Here is a 19,678-nt window from a genome sequence, read left to right on the forward strand (position 1 = left end):
GGGTGCTCAGTTACAACTCATAGGGCTTGAATCAGCCCCCCCCCCCATGTTGAGAGAGCACATTTCCATCTGAATCGCTAAGTAGCCCCCTCATCCTTTCCATCAGCCTGGGGGCAGTATGGTTGTAAGGTAGGTGGAAATGCTTGCGTGTGTCATTTTTATAGCCCCATTCCCTGAACTTCACGGCCAGTAAAGTGTGGGGTTTTTTTGCATTGCTGGACTAATTCAGAAGGACTTCCACCTGTCCTCAGGCACTACAGGCTGCATAGAGCTGTTGTTCCCTCACACTATTTCGTCACTCTGCCCCCTTCCATAGCTGGGACCAGAAGCCCAAGGGTACTCATTACTTTGCTGTTGCCAAAGGCCCCAACCAAACCCTTCTGGGTAACCGGCCACGTCCAATTCACAAGTCTGTCCCTGTAATTGTTCAGGGGTGGTGGGTTTGGGGTATGCCTGTATTTTGTAAACAATCCAGGACCTCGGGTTTTGTCTGTATTCACCAGCCATCCCTGTGCTGTGAGTGCCAGGCTGCTACCTTAAACTGGAAAAAAGACTGAGGTTAACAGGATATTTCAATGTAACAGAAGAGAAAGACATCTCTCTGGCAGCCAGCTGGCCCAGGGCCCACGTGCTAGAGGACGCAGCCCTGGGACTCCCCCCACGGCTTTCAGGCCCCACATGCCAGTGGACAGCCAGGAGCTCCCTGGAATGCTCCACTCCTGCCCGCGTTTCCCGACACCTTGGTGTTCACAGGAGTCTCCTCGGCCTCTTGGCCGGCTTGCCAATGGTTGGGCTGCACCCCGAAGGCCTGCAAGGCCTGGACTTGACCAGCCTTGAGACTGAAGGAGGAGCTCGGAGACAGCAACGGACACATCAGTGGTTTACCGCACAGAGGGTCTTACCTGTCCAAACCGCGACGTCCTGGAGTGACACTCGCGCAGTGTGGAGCTGCGGCCAGGACGCGGCGGCCATCTTCGCTCCTTGGGCCGGGGTGGGGGAGGGGAGTGCGCATTTATAGGGCAACTGCCGTAAGGCGGGCTCATCAGTTACCAGGGAAACCAGCAGCTGGGGCATCTCCCTCAGCCTCTCAGGTTAACGACCATCACAGGGCAGCTAGTGCCCTTTAATAAACTGCAGGTGGAACCATTCTGGCCTAAGGATTAGAACACTCACTAGCCCGGCCGGGAGCAAGCACATTCACGTGAGTGGGCTGCAGGTAAAGCAGGGGCTGGCTGAGCAGGGGATGTACAAAGAGCAAGAGAACAGCCATCTTGAGTGGCCTGAGCACACAAGAGGATTAGAAGATATACTGTCCCTGGGTAGAAATATTGGGCTGCTGAGAGAAAAAAAAAAAGAGTATTTGGAGGTTACTGACAAATAATTATGCTCAACTCATCAGCAAATTTAATGATAAAAACAGATGGGTCTATAGTAGATATTTAAGTCGAATTACATCAGTACACCATATGCTTCATTTTCCCTGACGGTGTACCCAACATTTTGCTCCAGCAACTCATGAGGTCTTAGACTTCATGCACCAGAGGATTTATGAATGTACACTGAATCTAGGAACACAGCATAACTGCCAGGTTTTCTGTCTTCCATAAGCCCCAACTATGACTCAGCCAGATAACACAATGGTAGCCTGGTCTTACTAGGAAAATAGGTCACTGGCTTGCCAAGAGGCAGAGGTTAATAGGGGCGGAGAGGGTGTGTATAACTACTTTTTTCTTTGCAAAATCTTATCAGAATCTTGCCTTTTCTTTTGAGTCAAATCTCAAGCATGTTCCTATTAAAGATAAAGACTCCGATTTGAGATTCTCATAATAAGGTAGATTTCACAACAAAAGCAGTAAAGAGAAACAGCTCAGTCATCTAAAACTTCTAAACTGATAAAGCAAAAAGTATATGAACAGGAAAAATCGGCAGAAATGCAATATATAATATATAATTAGGAATATCAACAGTTCGGAAGTAGAATTTAATTAATCCACATGACATAAAGTGATATAAAATTAATAAGGCAGATTTAACATATGTGCCAGAAACTACATGGAAATACAAGCAAGCTTGGTTTTGTGCCCAAGTGTATTTTAGGTAAAAATTGACCATATTCTGTACCACACAGTTTAAGTTAAACTCTGCATTCTATATATCCAGAGAATAAATTAAAAAATTAGAAATAACAAAATAAAATACTCAATCACACAGAAAGTATGAAAAAAAAAAAACCAAAACTTTAACTCAACTAAATAATATTCTGGCCAGAGGGCCAAAATGTACTGAAGAATATTTTAAAATACAAATAGAAATGCAATATGTCAAATTAGATGGGATACTGCCAAAACAATAAAAGTACAAACCAAGCATCTCCCTAAAAATGTAAAAAGTTATCAAAACAAGTAAAAGGAAAATACAACAAACCTGTATAAGGAAATGTGAAAAACTGTTGGTGTTTTGAACATTTTTAAGTGAATCATTAACCAGAAGGAAAAAAAAAACTTGTTTTTGCTTCAAAAGGAGTTAATAAAAACATGGTTAACTTAAAATTTGGTCATTCAGGTTACCATTGAACATTTTTAAAGTAAGTATCAGCCATAAATCAGAATGTGAAAATTGGAGAAATCTAATGGAAATGTGATTTATGTTACTGCTCATTTTGAGAGTTTTCTTTTAGTGGCTCTTGAATAGCAGCTCAGTATGCACTTTTAATCTAGCGTGGTGTTGACAGGAGATGGAACGTCAGGCTGGCTTTTATGGAGCTGCTTTGACACAGTTCTTTTTACTGTCATGCCCTAATCCTTCTGCAGACTCCTGGTTTGGAAGCAGAAGTGTGCCTGGGACAAGTCTGAAGTCTGTGACCAGGAAATTCTTTCCTTCCGTCTCATTCTGTGAACAGTAGTTTCTAAGAGCTCTCATTAAGAAAATTAATCACCCGTCTCATTCTTCTACCTCTGTTTCGAAAGTGACACAAAACCAGGAGCTGGCAGGATGAGAATGGCATCTATCCACTTTTAAATATTTACTTCAAAATGATTTCGTGTTAGCAAGATGACACATGTAAAAGCTCTTGAAAAGAAAAAAAAAATTGGCATGTATCACATTCAGATGAGACACCCCTCTGCCTTACTCAAGAAACCATTACTGTTTGTCCAAGATATTCCAGGGACCAGGAGGACAGAGAAGGAGAAGCACATCAGTGGGGTAAGGACTCGGGGAGCTCTCTGCTGAATACACAGGGGGACCCTGCTGCGACTGGGCCAAAGGGCTTCTTGTTGAGTTGACTTCAGAAATACTTTTGCATCTTGTAATTCTAATGAAACACAGCCGCTATCTTATTAGGTTGTTTCCTCTGCTTAATCCCCAAAGGAAATCCCTTTGCTTTTCAAGGATAAAAAGTTAGCAGAACAAAGAGAAACTCAGGGGAAGCGCCTGAGCTTTTGCTACAGAATTTCACTGAAGCCTTTCCAAGACCCGAGGATGGGACCCGAGGGCTATACACTGTTGATTCCTACACCTGGACCGAATGTCAAGGTCTGCGAGAAGATGAATCATTTAGAAACCTGGCGTTCTTGCAGGGCGCTGTCGCTTTTGTAGAACTCTAACAACAACTGTGTCGAAGGCAAAAATCACATAAAAAGTTCAAAGCTGTTAAATCCTCTTTCAGCAAGTAAGACTCAGAAATGCTGAGGGCAAAGACCCGCAGTGTCTGGTGATGTTGATCATTCTTTCTCTGAAAAGAAGAGATTAAAGATGTGACACAGGGAGAGAAGAGACGAAACCGCTTGAGGTGGCAGTTCTCACTCAGGGAACGCCTGTCTTCTTCATTTTTGTTTCCACTTTGTGCTTAAATGGAGTGATTAAGGCAAAAGAAACAGAACTTGATTTTGAACCATAGAAATCATGATCAGGAGAAACGCGTACATGAAAGGAGTTGTGGGCACCAGGCTCCCAACTTAGTTGTTTCCGATACAGTACACGCTTATTCAAGAGAGCACATCCCAGCTCAGCTCACACACAAGGGTGTTCCGGAATCAGCAATGGGAAGTAGTTACACCGTCGCTGTAAAAAGCGAGAGGTGATAAAATCCTACATTTATTCACTGTTGATATAAGCATTTGATGTTTGAGATGGACTGGAATAATCCAGTTGCTGTAAAGCCAAAACATCTTGTAAGCAGCTCCTCCCAACCCCTGCTCCGTACCCCCTTTTATCTACTACTGTTGAGCAGGTCGGCTGCTGGCTTAGCCAGAGTTGCATACTGGCATTCAGCAGACGTGTTTTGTTTGGCCTCTGTAGTATTTTTTTTTTAATTATGTGTCCAGGTTTAAAAAGCAAACAATTTCACATGAAAATCCAGATTTCTGGCTTCCATCGAAAAATAGGAAGAACTGGTATTATATGAATGTCATACAGTACATATTACATTTTATAGCTTACGTTGGTCCATATCAGGCATCCAGTTTCACGTGGTGCTGCCTTCCAGTCCACTTGTCTGCTTGTCTTTGGGGTCTGGACCTGCTGTGTTGAATCAGTATCTGAAGAGTGTGCCTTGTGTGTCTCAGAGGTACAGCTCTCATGATCCTGGAGGCTTGGAAATGGTAGAACTAAGGAAACACATTTCTTCGTTTGGAAGAAACGGAAATACTGTGACGGACGAGCGCGAGAACCTGGGTCACGAGCACAGTCCCTTCACACCTGAGCCAGCCCTCTTTCCACTGTTCTAAGCTGCCTCCTTTGGTTTACATTTCAAAATGATAAATATATTTCAAAAACCATAGAGCTTTAAAATAATCATATGTTAAAAGTGGGGAAAAAGAAGAAAAATCACACTGTATGATAAGAACAGTGTTAACGTGTTGAGAAAAGACTTTGGGCAGCAGCACTGGGGAATTTTTTTTCTTCTATTTTCCAAACTGTCTTAATAATTATGTATTAATTTTTATAATGAAGTAAAACTGTATTTTGAAACATTCTAAACAAATCGAAGCAGACGCTTTGCCTGGTCGTGACCATCCCACCTCCCTGTGCCAGAAACTCATTTCCTCTTGCTTCCCCGCCTGAGACGGGAGGGGAAGTCTGGGGGTGGCCCAACGTTTTCAGAACCTTCAGTCTTGAACACAGTGGTGGGAAAGTGCCAAGCAGAATTCTGGAGGCAGAGTTACAGATTCTAACCTTGAGTGGAAAAGAAGAGAGAAAAAAAAAGCCAAACAAAAGCACAGGCCTTTTGATGCACCCAGTTACAGCGACCTGCATTCGACAATATCCTAAGGTTGATGCAACCAGTAGGTTTTCTATTCCCTGCACCCAAAAAATATGCATAAGAACATTTAAATTTTCTTTCAGGTACTTACCTTCCAAATCCTATGGAAGCAAATTGAAATAGGAGCCAATCCTTTTGATTATCTCACCCAATGAAGAGGAGTCATCAGGAGATCAGTAGAAAACTCCTCATCGTGTTCCCCTCAAGGGCATACAGAGCATCTTCCATTTTCATTCATTCTTCACAGGTTTGGTTTTAACAATCCTTTTGGGAGTCCTGGGGCCGATCAGGTAGGGAAATCCTTGCCCTGATAATTCAAAAAGCTGAAAAGAAGGTATCTGTTTGATTTCCTAAAAGTGTTCTGCTTACGCTGGAGACGCAGAGCACGCACTTAGGATGCGCTGCCTGTTTGATGCGCTTCATTTGTGATGCTGGTTATTGGGGGTGAGGAGGTGGGACTAAGAACTTTAGAGAGAGGCTGGCGGAGAGAGAGGAGGGCCGAGAAGCTGCAACAGCTGGAAGTCATTTCAGAAGGATGGTTTAAATGTTTGGAGATGGTTACCCTGGAGAAGAGAAGACTTGGAAAACACGAGAACTCTTAGTTAAATTCTTGTGGGTTCAAGGATTGGAGATTCCTTCGATATGTTTCTTGTGATGCTGAAATGTTTAGAAGGATACATGTGAAGATAAAGAAGGTAAGAATCACGGAGACAATGCCCAGCAGGGGCCAGTGGAGGGGAGGCCAGCTTACCCCGTGGCAGGAAAATTGTAGCTTAGAATAGAAGATGGAACACTGAAGACCAGCTCCTACCCCGAGACACTATGAGCCTGTAATTTTCACCTGCTGAACTGGCTGGTCACTGCAGAAGTGACTCTGGGACCAGAGGAGACTCACACATCTGAGATGGCCTTGAGGAGTTTTGTGCCTCAAGGCTCTGACTCTTCTCTGAGGCAGCTATTCGACAAGAAATAGGCTTAAGGGGTCACTTGTATCCCAAAGTGACCCTAAAAAATTTTAAATCCAAGTCATTACTAGGGTTGGATTAAAAGAGTAGCAAGTACTTGATGGTAGGAGGCCTAAGTCTCTCAGCTGGTGTCACTATTTTGAATTGAAGCAGTAAAGTCCTCACACTGAGAGAGAGAGAGAGAGAGTGTGTGTGTGTGTGTGTTTGATCTAACACACCTCATCACATAGTAATTTATCAAATGAATTAGACAGTAACTTAATAACAAGGGGCTGATAATTTCAAGAATGGCAACCAGAGTAGCTGTAGGAGTAACTTGTGACATTAATTTTTAGTAATTTCTTGGGTCTTTTCCTCTGGGGCAGTATTTAGGGGAAGGAAAAGAAGCAGGGGAAGAAAGAGAAGGAAGGAGAGTGAGTATTTAACCAGGCGCCTGCTCTGGGACAGGCCTGGGCACTTTCCAAGGCTCCCTACAATGAGCAGGGTGAGCCCTAAGACCTGTCTCTCACCCACCCAGGGTGATGGTCCATCTTCGAAGCCAGCTGTGGTCCTCTGAAAGCACTGCGCTTGTGGCATTAACATGGACTATTTCCTGGGAAAAGGGAAAATCCGACCCATGTTGATTTCTGCTCTTTGTTTGCATCAGATCAAACTCAAGCTTGGATGAGTATTGGCAACTTCTTGGCTGTAGCCCAGCTGACCCAGGAAAGTTACTTACAAATATCTGAATTCACTGATGCTCTTTGGGAATTACTGCAAGTGTAATAATGACACATTGCTCAGTTCTTAGCACCTTGTGAGGATCTGCCTTGAGAAGGATTTTACTTCAAAATTAGGAGGCAAAAGGTTGAGATAAAGGCGTAAAGAAAAACCACCTTTGGAATTCAGCCTCCAGTGGGGGAACTGGCGAGCAATCTGTGTTCAGTCTTGTTTTCAGAAGTGTCCTGATTGTAGCTGTGCTCCTGGAGACCCGGGCTTGCTGGGTGTGGCTAAAGAAAAAGAAAAATCCAACTGTGGGAAAGCATGCGAAGAAAAGAAGAATAGAAAAACAATGGAAAAGGCAACTCAATTCACTGGCCTTGTTATCCTCCCTCAGTGGGTCAGCCAGTGCCTCTGCCCCTGCCGTCAACACTCAGAGGACCCCTTTCTCACCCCAGGACAGGCTAACCAGGTGTGGAACTGCCTGAAATGCTGGTGATCATCTGGGGAGCCTCATGTGGGGAGAGGCTTACCCAGGCCAACTGCAACAGCCCCAGGCCTCTGCTGGCTTAAGTTCCACCTTGTGGAGGACATCCTGATACCTCCGCCCCAACATCCATCCCACCCCGTCCCCACTGTGTAGCCACCATGTATGAATGGGTGAGCCCCGGCGGGTCCAAGCTAACAAGCAATCCCATTTCCCTGGATCTGGTGGTTGGTTCAGGAGCAGTCTGAGCAGGATGGGTACAATATGTTCTTTGCCTGTCTGTGAAGGCAGAAGGATTAGACCCAGTCGCTGCTTACAGCATCTTCAAATCTGGTGACGGAAGTCCCCCTACAGAGAAACTGACACACACAAGAAGGCAGAGCTGCAAGAATAACAAACAGACTGAGCCTGAGGCCCAACTGCTTTCACATCTTTCCCATCAGCATCCTCAGTGGTTCACACAGCCTTCGGGACCAAGTACCTGGAGAAACACACGGTCACTGGCTGTTATGTGACAGATGTTAAGTGGGAGAGAAAGCGTTCCATGGCCAAAAATGTTTGCAACATACTGAATGACACAAAATGCAGCCATCTGTAAGCCATTTATAAACGAATCCATTTTATAAATGTCCAGGAAGAAGCTGCTACATGAAGCATTATGTAGACTTTTTCAACTCAGAACCAAATGGACTATTTGTTCTTGTTGTCGTTTGTTTTCTGAGAACATATTAGCGTTTCAAGAAACAGTCTGGAAAGCTTTGCTGAATCACTGTCAGGTATTTACACCCTAGGAAGCAGCAAGGGAGAGAAGACAGCAGGCACTGGACTTGGAATGTGAGAGAAGCCAGGACAAGAAGCAGAACTGCATCCTTCCCAGACCTACCCCAGAGCTCCTGGAACTGAGAGGACTTGCTCAGAGGGGGATGTGCCGGCTGGCTGTGCACCATCGACACCCCCGCCCCGGCCCAATTGCAATTCAGCAGGCCTGCAGGGGCCCAGGCAAGGGATATACATATATAATACAGATCTAAGTAGATAGAGAGATGTTATCATTCTATATCTTAGACATAATATAATAGCGATCCATAGATACAGATATTTGCTACAGACACTTTTGCTTTATTATTACCTACGTATCTATCTTTCTCTACCATCTGTCTATCTAGCTAGTCTACTTTCCTGAAACAATTGAAAAGTTGCAGACAGGAAGCCCCAGTCCCACCAGAAGTGTCAATGTGAATTTACTAAAAGACAAGGGCACCCTTCTGCATGATACCCACAATTCAGCCACCAAACGCAGGAAGTTAGAGTTATAAGTATCACTGTGTAATCTGTTCATCCCACTCACATTTCACCTTTGTTCTAATATGTACCCCCAATTTTTTTTTCCTCTGTTTCTGGTTCCAATTCAGGATAATGTGCCACATTCACTTTTTCCTCCTTTCTTTTTTTATTGATTTATAATCATTTTACAATGTTGTGTCAAATTCCAGTGCAGAGCACAATTTTTCAGCCGTACACGCATCCACTTTTGATGCCTCTCTCATATTGTTCAATCTGGAATGATTCTTCAATCCGTCCTTGTCATGATGACCTCTACAGTTTTGAAGACTTCACGCCAGTTGTTTTGTCGAATCTCCCTCCACTTGGGTTTCTATCATGCTTCCTTATGCTCAGCGCTATTTGAGTTTTGCCAGAAATCACCATGGAAGTGGGGCTGTTGCTCTCAGTATGCCACATCAAAGGACACAAGGTCAATCTGTCCCATTCTTGGAGATGCTGATTTCGATCTCTGGTCAGAGTTAGGCAGGCGTATCTAAAATAATAAACTTGAGCTAAAATGCCACCGTCCCAACTACAGAGTTACCTTTGCTCCAGCCACACACAAGACGACGGGAAAAGAGCACAGAATGAAAAGGAAAGCGCAAGAAAGGGTATTACTGAGGACAACCAGACTTTCTCTGTTTAATAATTTCCTTGATTATGAGTGAGGAGGAAAACATGGTTTTTCTTTCTCTCCCTTTGAACAGAAAAGGGCATGTTATGGTTGGCACATTCAGGAAGTATCAAGTTTGCTGTTAAACAGATTATGAAACAGGTTTACACAATATCAAGCCATGAGATTATTCTAGGTCATGTTTCTGTCGCTTATTCAGTCACCTATCTGCGTGAATCAATTTTAACCTCCAAAGTTATCCAGTGTGTAATCCAAGCATTAATAGTGCATTAAGTTGCAAGTGGATCAGAGAAATGCCACCTTGGGGCTGGAAATTCCAACTGTGGAGCAGCTGTTTCAAAGGTAGGTGGCACCTTTCAGACACAAGGCAGACAGCCTTCTAAAGAACACTCAGGATACCCTGTTTGGAAGGGGGCAGCACCAGAATCCCTTTCTAGAAGGGGCTTAGAACAGCAATCTGGCTAAAAGAGGGATGGCTAAGGCTTGTCTTCAAGCTATGTCATAGGCAGAACACTTTTAAAATTTAAATTACATACAACAGATCAATAAAAGTGCATAAGTCTCCAAATTTGCTTTTAAACCCACCTTATATACTACTGAGACAATGTCCATCATACACACCAAGTAATACGATTATTTTTATTTGTAGTTTCTTCTATCAGGCCAGTGGGCATTATTGATTCAAACCAGGTGGTGTGTCACAATTCAAGCGAGTCTCAGAACAAAGAGGCCAGATATACGCACACGTGTTAGCAGCAGGCTGGTGCCAGCCTTGGACAGCTCCCTCTCCACCACTACAGATGTCAACCAGCATCTTACAGGCATAGACTGAGGGGGACTTGCTGACATAATCACGGCAGGATTGTACAGGCAACATTTGAGTTCGATCAGGCAAGAGGCTACTGCATGATGTGGAGGGACCCAGGCTAAGAGACCTCGGACCTCTTGAGAGTCACCAAAAAAATCTAAAGGTGCCACATGGCAAAGGAACATTGAGCAGGTTCTTATGTTGCTATTTTCTCATTACAAGCTTCTCACTCTGCTTATTACAGAAAAATCAGGAAATATAATCAATAAAAGTATTAGCGATCCATAATCCAATTTGGCATGGACTACCAATTTTAAACACGTAGATACGTATAGACTGACATCGACAAATAAATACATATTTCTAAAAAACATGGAAACTTTATACTAAATGTATGCTCGATAGCTTTCAATATCAATGTATACACTTGAAAGTCGGCACAGATTAATAAATTGGTTAAATATAACCAACCTGCTACTGTGAGCCTCTTAGATTGTTTGTAACTTCTTGCTGTTGCAAATAATCGTGCCAGCGAACATCCTGGCAAAGTTCTTTAATCATTTCCTTAAGAAAAAACTTTGGAAGTGATGTTGCCAAGTGAAACTTCATGCATATTTAAGTTTTCTTTCTTTCCTTATTTCCTTGTCCTTAAGTAATACGTGTTTATCTCCTTAACAAATGCTTCCTATTTCAGTGAGAAAATAGAAGATCGTTTCCACTCTCCCCCACACCACTTCTCCCACCTTCCAACATCTGTGGGCATGAGTCCTGCCCTCCTTCCTCCTGCAGGAGAACTGGCCTCCCTCTGGGTACTGGATCCCAGCCCCCCTCACCTGTCCGCAGACACCGCTCCAGCAAGCCTCTTTTCTCCTTCCTGCACCATCAGTTCTTCCTCTCCTTCCTGTGGCTCATTCTCACCAGCATGCAAACAACTCTTATTTTTCCCATCTTTAAAAACAAATGCACAGAACCATTCTCTTGGCCCCATTTCCACTTCTAACTACAGATCTATTTCTCTTCTCCCCTTTGCAGCAAACTTCATAAAGAGTTGTCTTCATTCAATGTTTTCCAATTCTTCCCCTTCTTTCTTAAGCCCACGTTAATCAGACTTTCACCTGCCCTCTCCACCACAGCTGTTCTTGTCAAGGTCACCCATGACCTCCAAGTTGCCACAGCCAATGGGCAACTTTTGCTTTCAGCCTACCTAGCCAATCAGCAGCAGCTGAAACTGATCATGAATCCCTCTTCCTTCAAAGGGTGTTTTTCCACGAGGCTGCAGGACACCATGAGCTCCTGGTTGCCCTTCTCCTTCACCCCTTCCTTCTCAGCATCCTGGCTGGCTCCTCCTCCTTCACCCCTTCCTTCTCAGCATCCTGGCTGGCTCCTCCTCATCTCCATGATCTGAACTCTAGAGTTTTCCAGGAGGCAGGGTATGGACACCTTTTTGCTGTTTAAAGGCAGTCTTGTGGTGATCTCATTCAGTCTCTTGGCGATAGATACGTTAACAACCTCCCAAATGTAACTCTCCAGCCCAGGCTCCTTCTCCCACCTGTACCCTCCCTCCCTACTCCAGATCCAACCACTCCTTGACACTGCAAGTACAGCACGTGCAAAACTGCGCCCCTGGGCTTCCGCCTTCCTGCTCCTCCCACAGGTGTGTCTCAGTCAGTGGCAACTACAACTAGGCCATAAAGCTCGGAATCCTTCTTGATCTCTCTTTGTCCCCCACACTACCCATCCAAAGCTTCAGCAAACCCTGTGGGTCACACGTTCAGAATGTATCTAGTACCATACCACTGTCACCATCACTCTGGTCTGAGCCACAAAACCATTTTGCCTGGATTGTTGAAACAGCCTCATGACTGGTCTTCTTGCTTCCACTTTGCCCGCCTAGAGACTATTCCCAACACAGCCAGAGGGGTAACCCTGAAGGATGTGACAGATAATGTAACTTCTGCTCAACATCAGACAATGACTTTCCCTCTTACTCAGAGTACAAGCAACGTTACTGTAAAGAGTCTCATGTAATCAGTCTCCCCTCTTGCCTTTCTAGCCTCACATCCTGTTACCTTCCCCCATCCTTGCCTGCTCAGTCCTCTGCCTCAGGGCCTTTGCACATGTTATTTGTTCTGCATGGAGGGCGCTCACCACAGACACCTGAAAGGCTTACTTCCCCACCTCCTCTTCATTTTTGCTTAACTATCACCTTTCTCTGAGCCCTTCTTGACGCTTGTTTAAAAATCACTTCTCCCACTCCAGTACTCCTGATAGGCTTCTCCACTTTCTTTTTCTCCATATCACTATATATTTTATTTATTTCCTTTGTTGCCTAGATTCCCCCTGCCGCCATGAGAGTCTAAGCACCGTGAGATTTGTCGTTGTATCTCCTGCAGCTGTAACAGCCCCCGTTATTCAATATATACCAATCGAGTGAAAAAAATCTCTCCAAAAAGTCAGAAAAGTAAAATGAGAGAATTAGAAAGACACCCATGTACTTAAAAAGGAAATTTTATTCAGCCGTGGGAAAGCAAGCAATCCTGCCACTTACAATAACACGGATGGACCCTGGGGGCATTATGCTAAGTGAAATAAGCCTGACAGAGAAAGAGAGATACTGTGTGATCTCACTTAAAAGTGGAAACTAAAAAAGATGATAGAAAAGAGAGAAGAGTGGTGGTTACCAGGGGCTGGGGGGAGGGGTTTGGGGAGGTGTTGGTTAAAGGGTACAAACTTCCAGTTATAAATTCCGGGGGTCGCATGTGCAGCATGGTGATTATAGCTAACACTGTAGCATATGCTTGACAGTTGCTAAGAGAGTAGATCTTAAATGTTCTCACTACCCCCCAAATGGTAATTATGTAACACGATAGAGGTGTTAGCTAAAGTTATGATAATCATTTTGCAATATGTAATTATCATATCAACACACCGTACACCTTAAACTTATACCATGTTACATGTCAGTCAATTATATCTCAATAAAGCTGGGGAAAAAAATCACCCATAAGCACACTATCCAGAACCACCATTTACATGCATATACACTCTCATTCTTTTTCCTTTATTTACATGTATTTTCAATGGGGTCACTTGATACATAATTTTAAAACCTGCTTTAAAATATTTGATATGCATATAATTTAGACTTTGAACACATGCCCCCACATAGCCTTTCAGAAGTACCAAGTTACACCTTGCCAGGAGTTCATGAGGGTCCGCTTTTGCATCTTCTCCCTCAAATTTGATCTTATCAGGTTTGTTTTGTGTATAATCCAACCAATATAATAAGTCTGACTCCGATATTGAAATCTTTCTTAGCTGACTTTACTTTCAGTGTCTTCCCAGTTTCCCCTGTCACCCTTATCACTTCTCACTGAACACACACACACCTCCTCTTTCCTAATAATTGCGGGGAGTCAAGAGAATGGAAAGGGAACACTCTTGCTGGAGAAAATTTCCAGAATTGGAGAAGCTAGCTTGTTAAAACTCAGAAAGCCTAACAGACTGAATTAGGTTGTGTGGCTTAGCCGAGTGTGGCTACAAGCTACCATTCGCTCGTGATATTCTGACGACTCACATGGACTACTGCTGCCCTGTATAGTCAACCGGCTGTGCGCTGTGTGACTCCGGGGTGGGGGTTGCCACGGACACAGACTTCAGTGAGAAGTCACCCCCCTGGGAGTCGTGCCATGTGGCAGCCCCCAAAAGGTCTGGCTAGATTAAGCTCAATTCAGTTTTAGGAATCATTTCTGAGATGCTTTCTTTCCCTGGCTCTGCCCTTCCCCCTCATCATCTATCGAGCATTTGTCTAAGAAAAGCAGACTTTCTATTGCGATAGTGAAATTTTTTAAGTTATATTTTTTGACCCTTTCTCTGGCCAACAAAGAAGGGGATGCAAGCCATTCAGTCCAGTAAAACGACCAGACGAGCCTGCCAAATGCCTTTGCTCACAGGGCTTTCCTGGGGGTGCTTGGGAGGGAAGCAAACAGCTGAGGTTTGAACCCACCTCTGGTGGGTCAGGCAGCCTCTAGCCTCTCTGGACCCTGATGCCTCGCCTGCTTTATCTATCTCCTTGTCCCTCAACCCCAACTCGGGCCCCAGGGAGCATGTGACAGGTCTCAGGTGTTTGAATTGAGTATTTTCTCATCGCTGGAAGAAATTTTCAAACACTTTTTAGACCTAAGAATCTCTTTCTACCAGACCAGGAATCCAACAAACCCTTACCAAAAATGTTAGCAAACAAAATAGGTCAAGGTGGAGCTGCTCTGGCTGAAAAGGTCCTACCTCTCCCCTACTGGGGCTCTCTTGAACCTGTAGGCTTCCCAGAAGCAGAATCTGAAACCCAGGCATCTCTGCTGGACCTCACACACAAAAGGTCCTCCTTCCTCCCGTCCCCACGCAGCCTGTTAGATTCCCCTGGAGACCAGAGTGAGGCCTCTGCTTAAGGTGCAAAATTTTAGAAGGGAAGCACCAAAAAAAACCCAAAAATCTCAGTCATCAAGACGAAGAGTATTTTAAGGTAATATTTTCAACAGTCAAAAATTAAAGCAAAAAATCCAGGGTGAACAAGATATTAATGTGTTAAATGAAGACCACGCCGAGCCACACTGCAACCTGAGCCAAAAGGACACATCAGTTGTACAGATACATAATCTTGATAATGGTCTTTATCTTGACTCCAGGGTTTCTGGTGTCCCTTTGAATTTTGGGCCCAAAGTGAGTGCCTCCCTCCCCTCACCTGCCTCTCCTGGTACCTGTCCATCCATCCCTCCACACTGTCCTACAGCTGGCTGCTTCTCGTAACTCTCCTCCCCTCTTAGACTCCCTGCAGATACAAGGACCAAGACATACTTGTCTGTATCTCCAACATATGAAGCACGTAGCAGGCGTTTAGTAAATTATCTTTGAAGAAATGAATTGGACCAGCAATCGGTGGCTGTGGGTTCTTCCCATCTCCTCAGCTCTAACTAGCCCTGTGATCCTGGGCAAATCATAACCTCTCTGGCTTGAGCCTACTCCTCTATGAAATGAAAGACTTGGTAATCTCACATGCCCTTCTGCATCTGTCAATAGAAGTCATCCATCTGCAGAAGTCCAAGCCTGCCCAGACATTCCCTGCCTCTTGGTTGATGGTATCAGTAAGGCAGCTGCAAGCCTGCTGGTATCCTGCAGCAGATGACGGAGCTACACGGAGCTGCAGGCAGTGAGGCTACGGTGTTATCTGTAAAACACCCCTAGGCTGGATAATTGCTTTGAATTTACATGTTGCTGGGGCTGTATTTTTGAACCATTTAGAGGATAATTTCTCCAGTAATGCTGTCCGGCTTGGGAAATACAAGCACTGACCTTTAATTAGACCAACATATGTTGGGAAATACTTTTCTCCTTCAGTTCCATTCCTGTCAGCCTGTTGTCTTTACATGTGGAGAAAGGCCACAGAAGTACTGAAAAGCACATTATGTCTTCCCACCATCCTCTGCCTGTGATTGAGAAGAAAAGAAAGACAAAAGTAGAGCAATTCACCGCAGGTGCGGAAACACGAACGCACGGAGCGCCTACGTCCGTCCGCCACGTATGGCCTTCTGTGGGAAGCACCTCAGACAGGGTGCCTGTCCTCAGAGACTTTTCAGACCTTTCCAGGAGAGAAAACGTGAACACAGAAGCACCCCAAGGTGGGGAGACGACCAACTACCACGGTGGTCAGGGCAGGAGGAGTCAGACTAGTGGGAGGAAAGGAGGAAGCAAACGGCCTTTAGGTGTCTCCTGTGTGAGGACTTGAAAACCTTCCCTTGTGTTACCTGTGTGACTATCTTTTTTAAGCGTCAGTATCTCTGTTATACTAATAAGGGCTCTAGACTTGGAGCAAAAGCCAATCCGGAAGCATAATTTGCTTTCCCAAAGTGTTCATGTGCAAGTTCTCCAATATGTTGGAAATGGATTACCTGACCTGGACACTTAACCCGATGAGCAAACATTGCTCGTCTCACTTGCCCCTCAGTGATACAGGCCTCGGCTTGCAAGCGGATTTTATTTAACTCTCTAATCCATGGAGTATCTGCTCATTAGGCTATCGCCAAGGTTGGGAACCTCAAGTTGGGGAATTTAAAACAGGCCGTTAGTCTCACTTTCACACTAAATATAATTTAAGCCTTATCACTGGACCATCAGACACAAAGGCTCCCACATATTATTTGGTAGTTCCCAAATTTGGTCACTGGATTCAGTGACCAAAGTTCCCCAACTGGCTCCCTGGGCCGGGATTTTGCCTTTCTCCTTCCCAGAGGCAAACTAGATCCTGGAGGTTTCCATCAAGGAGGGCTCCAGGGGAAAGCAGCCTCCTCTGTCATTCTAAAGCCAAACCCTTGAAACAAAAGCTTTGGGACAGCAAAGCCTATGAAAACCTGCTGGGAGCTTTTTTCTTTTGTGTCTTTCCTTTTTTTTTTTAATGAGTTTACCCTGTGGTGGTTCTACCTGCCCTTCCTCCTCTACCCTTTACCCCAGGTAATGGCAAAGGGGGTTGAGATTCAACCATCCAGGAAAGCTGGCAGTTTGGCAGCCTTGGAATGTGGTGGCTTGTTTATCTAGGGTACAAACACGGGCCAGAAACACACACAGGCCTCAGCTTCAGTGTGAGGGACCCAACTTCTCATTGGGAAGCAGAGGAACTGAACAATTCCTCAAAGATTCATAAAAGTGGGGAGCGTATAGCTCAGTGGTAGAGTGCATACTTAGCACGCATGAGGTCATAGGTTTGATTCCCAGTACCTCAGTTAAATTAAAAATTAATAAACAAACCAACAAACCTAATTACCTCCCCCCACAAAAAGCCAAAAACAAAAAATTTTAAAAAAAAGATTCCTAAGACACTGGCCTGTGCACCTGACCCACCAGGTATTTGTACCTGTAACATAAAGTCAGTTGGATCAGGGGATGACAGTGACTCACCCAGCATTTGCAACTTTTGAGGCAGCAATCCTATCAATTAAAAGGGGGCTTTTAAGATCTTAATTTAAAAAAAAACAACAAAAAAAAACCCCAATTCCTTTGTTTTTGTAGGATGAAACTTCTATTCCACACTGGCTCTGTGATTTTTTTTTAATTATCCAATGAAATCTTAGTAGAAATATTGGTGCAGAGCTTTTTGAATACAAGATGTAAATCATCACCACAAAGGCTAAGAATATGAACCAGCAGAAAGAAAGTATCTGATGGGGACTGTGACGTTTCTGGGTAAGTGGCTGGGATGGCTCCTCCACTCGGGCAGCACAGACTTGCTTTGAGTCAAAGACACACTCGTTTTCCTGGGTCTCAGCTTGCAGTCAAGAACCCGGTGTGTCTTCCCATGACCACATGGAGTCTGGGCAGCGCTGGGTGGAGCGTGCCCAGGAGGCGGCCAGTGAGTCAGCAGGGTTGCCCAGGAGGGTGGAACATCCTCTTTGGAAAACACTAGGGACTGTAACAGACCCAAGGGGAAGAAGACAGGATAAGTGGACAGCGTGGTTGCTGAAGAGCTGATAATTTAACTGCAGGAAAAGAACCTAAATTCAGAGAACTTATCAACAGCCACGGATGATAACTGACACTTACTAACGTGGCAAAGCACGACACGGCACACAGGGCCGGTCATCTGTTCCTCGCCTCCACCACCTACCGCAGGTACCGCCTGTGCCTCCCCCTACTTCCTTTTCCTGCTCAACTTCTACGCATCCCCAAAGACGCTACTCCAGCATCAGCTGTTCCAGGAAACCTCCTGAGATCCCACAAACATGTCTGTGTTTGTGCTTCCGCATGCCTAGCTTGACCATTGCCCTTGCCACATTTTTACTAGGATTTTTTTCCACGTGGACTGTGACCTCCATGAGGGCAGTGATTAGGACTGACGCATCAGCTCCAGGACCAAGCCCAGTGCGAGCAAATACCCAGCAATAGTTAGAGAGCAAATCGATCCACAAATAACTGCTGAGGGTTTGCGATGACAAGGAGGGACAACAGCGTAACCAGGGAGAGCTGCTCAGAGGAGAGCTGAGTAACGTTTGCAGGAAGTGGAACTAATTGGATTGGCAGGAAGAAGACTGGGTATGGGTTTATGGGAAATAGTGGCTGCACTGCTCAGCTCTCATAAAACATCATACGGGGATTAATGAGAATGGAATTAATAAGAGAGGAGAGAGAATAGTCGCAGGACGTGGAAGTACTTTGTATTCTGGATTTGATGGGCAGGCCATATAATTCTTTCCATGACTGTAGTTGAGAGAGTGAGCCAATGCCAGCAGTGCCCTGATCAAATTCTCAACAGACAATCCATATTCGGCTTATTTAAATCCCCTGTGCTTTCAGTTTAATGCAGCATTTCCTTCACGTCCTGTCCAAAATCCTTATGCGTGTTTCAGCGGTGGCTGCAGATTATGGCCATGCAGGACAGCAAACCTATCCCCATAAAGAGCAAAGGTTTTTTTTTTTTTTTTAAAAAAAGGCCACAAGTTCTTTATCTTGAAGGAACTTTAATCTCAAGTTTATTATGATTGAGCATCATTTCTCATGTATTTTCGTGTAATGGAAAGCCCTTACTCGAGTCCTGCCATCACAACAACACCATTAGGAAGAGGAAATGAGCAGGGTTGTTAACCAGAACACGCTGTCCCTTTTTAAACATTAACCATTGTTCAGGTCTATAGACCTGGCAGCTAAAGGCAGTGATGGGAATCCAGAATCACATGCAAAAAAACCCTACCTGTGGAAAATTTTAGAGTTCCCATATCTGTCTTGATCCCTGAGAGTTATTACAGCATGTGTATATACACATATACATGTATGCATGTATGTATCTACATACACATGCATATCACATTTAAAAATATATAGCACACATTTCTTAGAGAAATAGAAGTACAACTAAACTGACCTATCTCTTATCTGAAAATAGCTCTATCTGACCCGTGTCATGTTTAGACTGAAGTCATCCCAACTGACAGCACTGAAGCCAAGGAGACATCACGCCATTAGAGTACGGCTGTGGAAGAAGTCTGTGCTCCACGGGGAGCTCTGTTTCAGCAGTTACACAGAACTTGAGCATCCTTGTCACTTGCTGGCCCTGGCTGGGCCCATACGTGTTATCACTGATTTTTATAATTCAAGGAGCACTGTTCGCTGCTCTCCTGACTTTAATTATTTTTCAGTTAAGTGTGAATCATGGAAACGTTTAAACAATTCTATCAGAAATGTGATGGCTGCAAACCATCAACATCATTGTCATTTTCTCATCGAGCACTTACGAGGCCAGTTACGGTGCAAATGATTTTTACACATCAGGGCACAGAACGTGGCACTTGCTCCTATTCCTGTACTTCTCAAGGTGAATTAAAATACATTATATAAGCATCTGTCTCCACTAAATCCTGCCACCGCTACAGCCCCCGAGTGCAAGGCCTAGGCCTTATTCATTTTGGTCCCCCAGCGCGCTGCACACATTGGACACTCAATACATGTTTGTTATATAAAT

The 19,678-nt window shown here is 44.5% G+C and overlaps 2 long non-coding RNA genes across 6 annotated transcripts in view; one reads left to right on the plus strand and one right to left on the minus strand.

Moving 5' to 3' along the window:
• LOC140700217 (uncharacterized) overlaps positions 1–19,678 on the minus strand; it is a 73,635-nt gene that overhangs the window by 22,381 nt on the left and 31,576 nt on the right. For all 5 annotated transcript variants that reach the window (XR_012078546.1, XR_012078545.1, XR_012078548.1 and 2 more), the window contains exons 3-5: positions 7,104–7,217; positions 5,355–5,586; positions 903–1,336 (exon numbers count right to left, since the gene is read on the minus strand). This is a non-coding gene — a long non-coding RNA (uncharacterized lncRNA). The remainder of the gene's footprint in view (positions 1–902; positions 1,337–5,354; positions 5,587–7,103; positions 7,218–19,678) is intronic.
• On the plus strand, positions 1,119–19,555 carry LOC140700218 (uncharacterized). Its single transcript, XR_012078549.1, has 4 exons — positions 1,119–1,201; positions 5,347–5,510; positions 17,236–17,409; positions 19,103–19,555. It is a non-coding gene; the product is annotated as an uncharacterized lncRNA (long non-coding RNA).

Source organism: Vicugna pacos, chromosome 12 (assembly GCF_048564905.1).
Source record: "Vicugna pacos chromosome 12, VicPac4, whole genome shotgun sequence".
In the NCBI taxonomy this organism is placed as follows: domain Eukaryota; kingdom Metazoa; phylum Chordata; class Mammalia; order Artiodactyla; family Camelidae; genus Vicugna; species Vicugna pacos.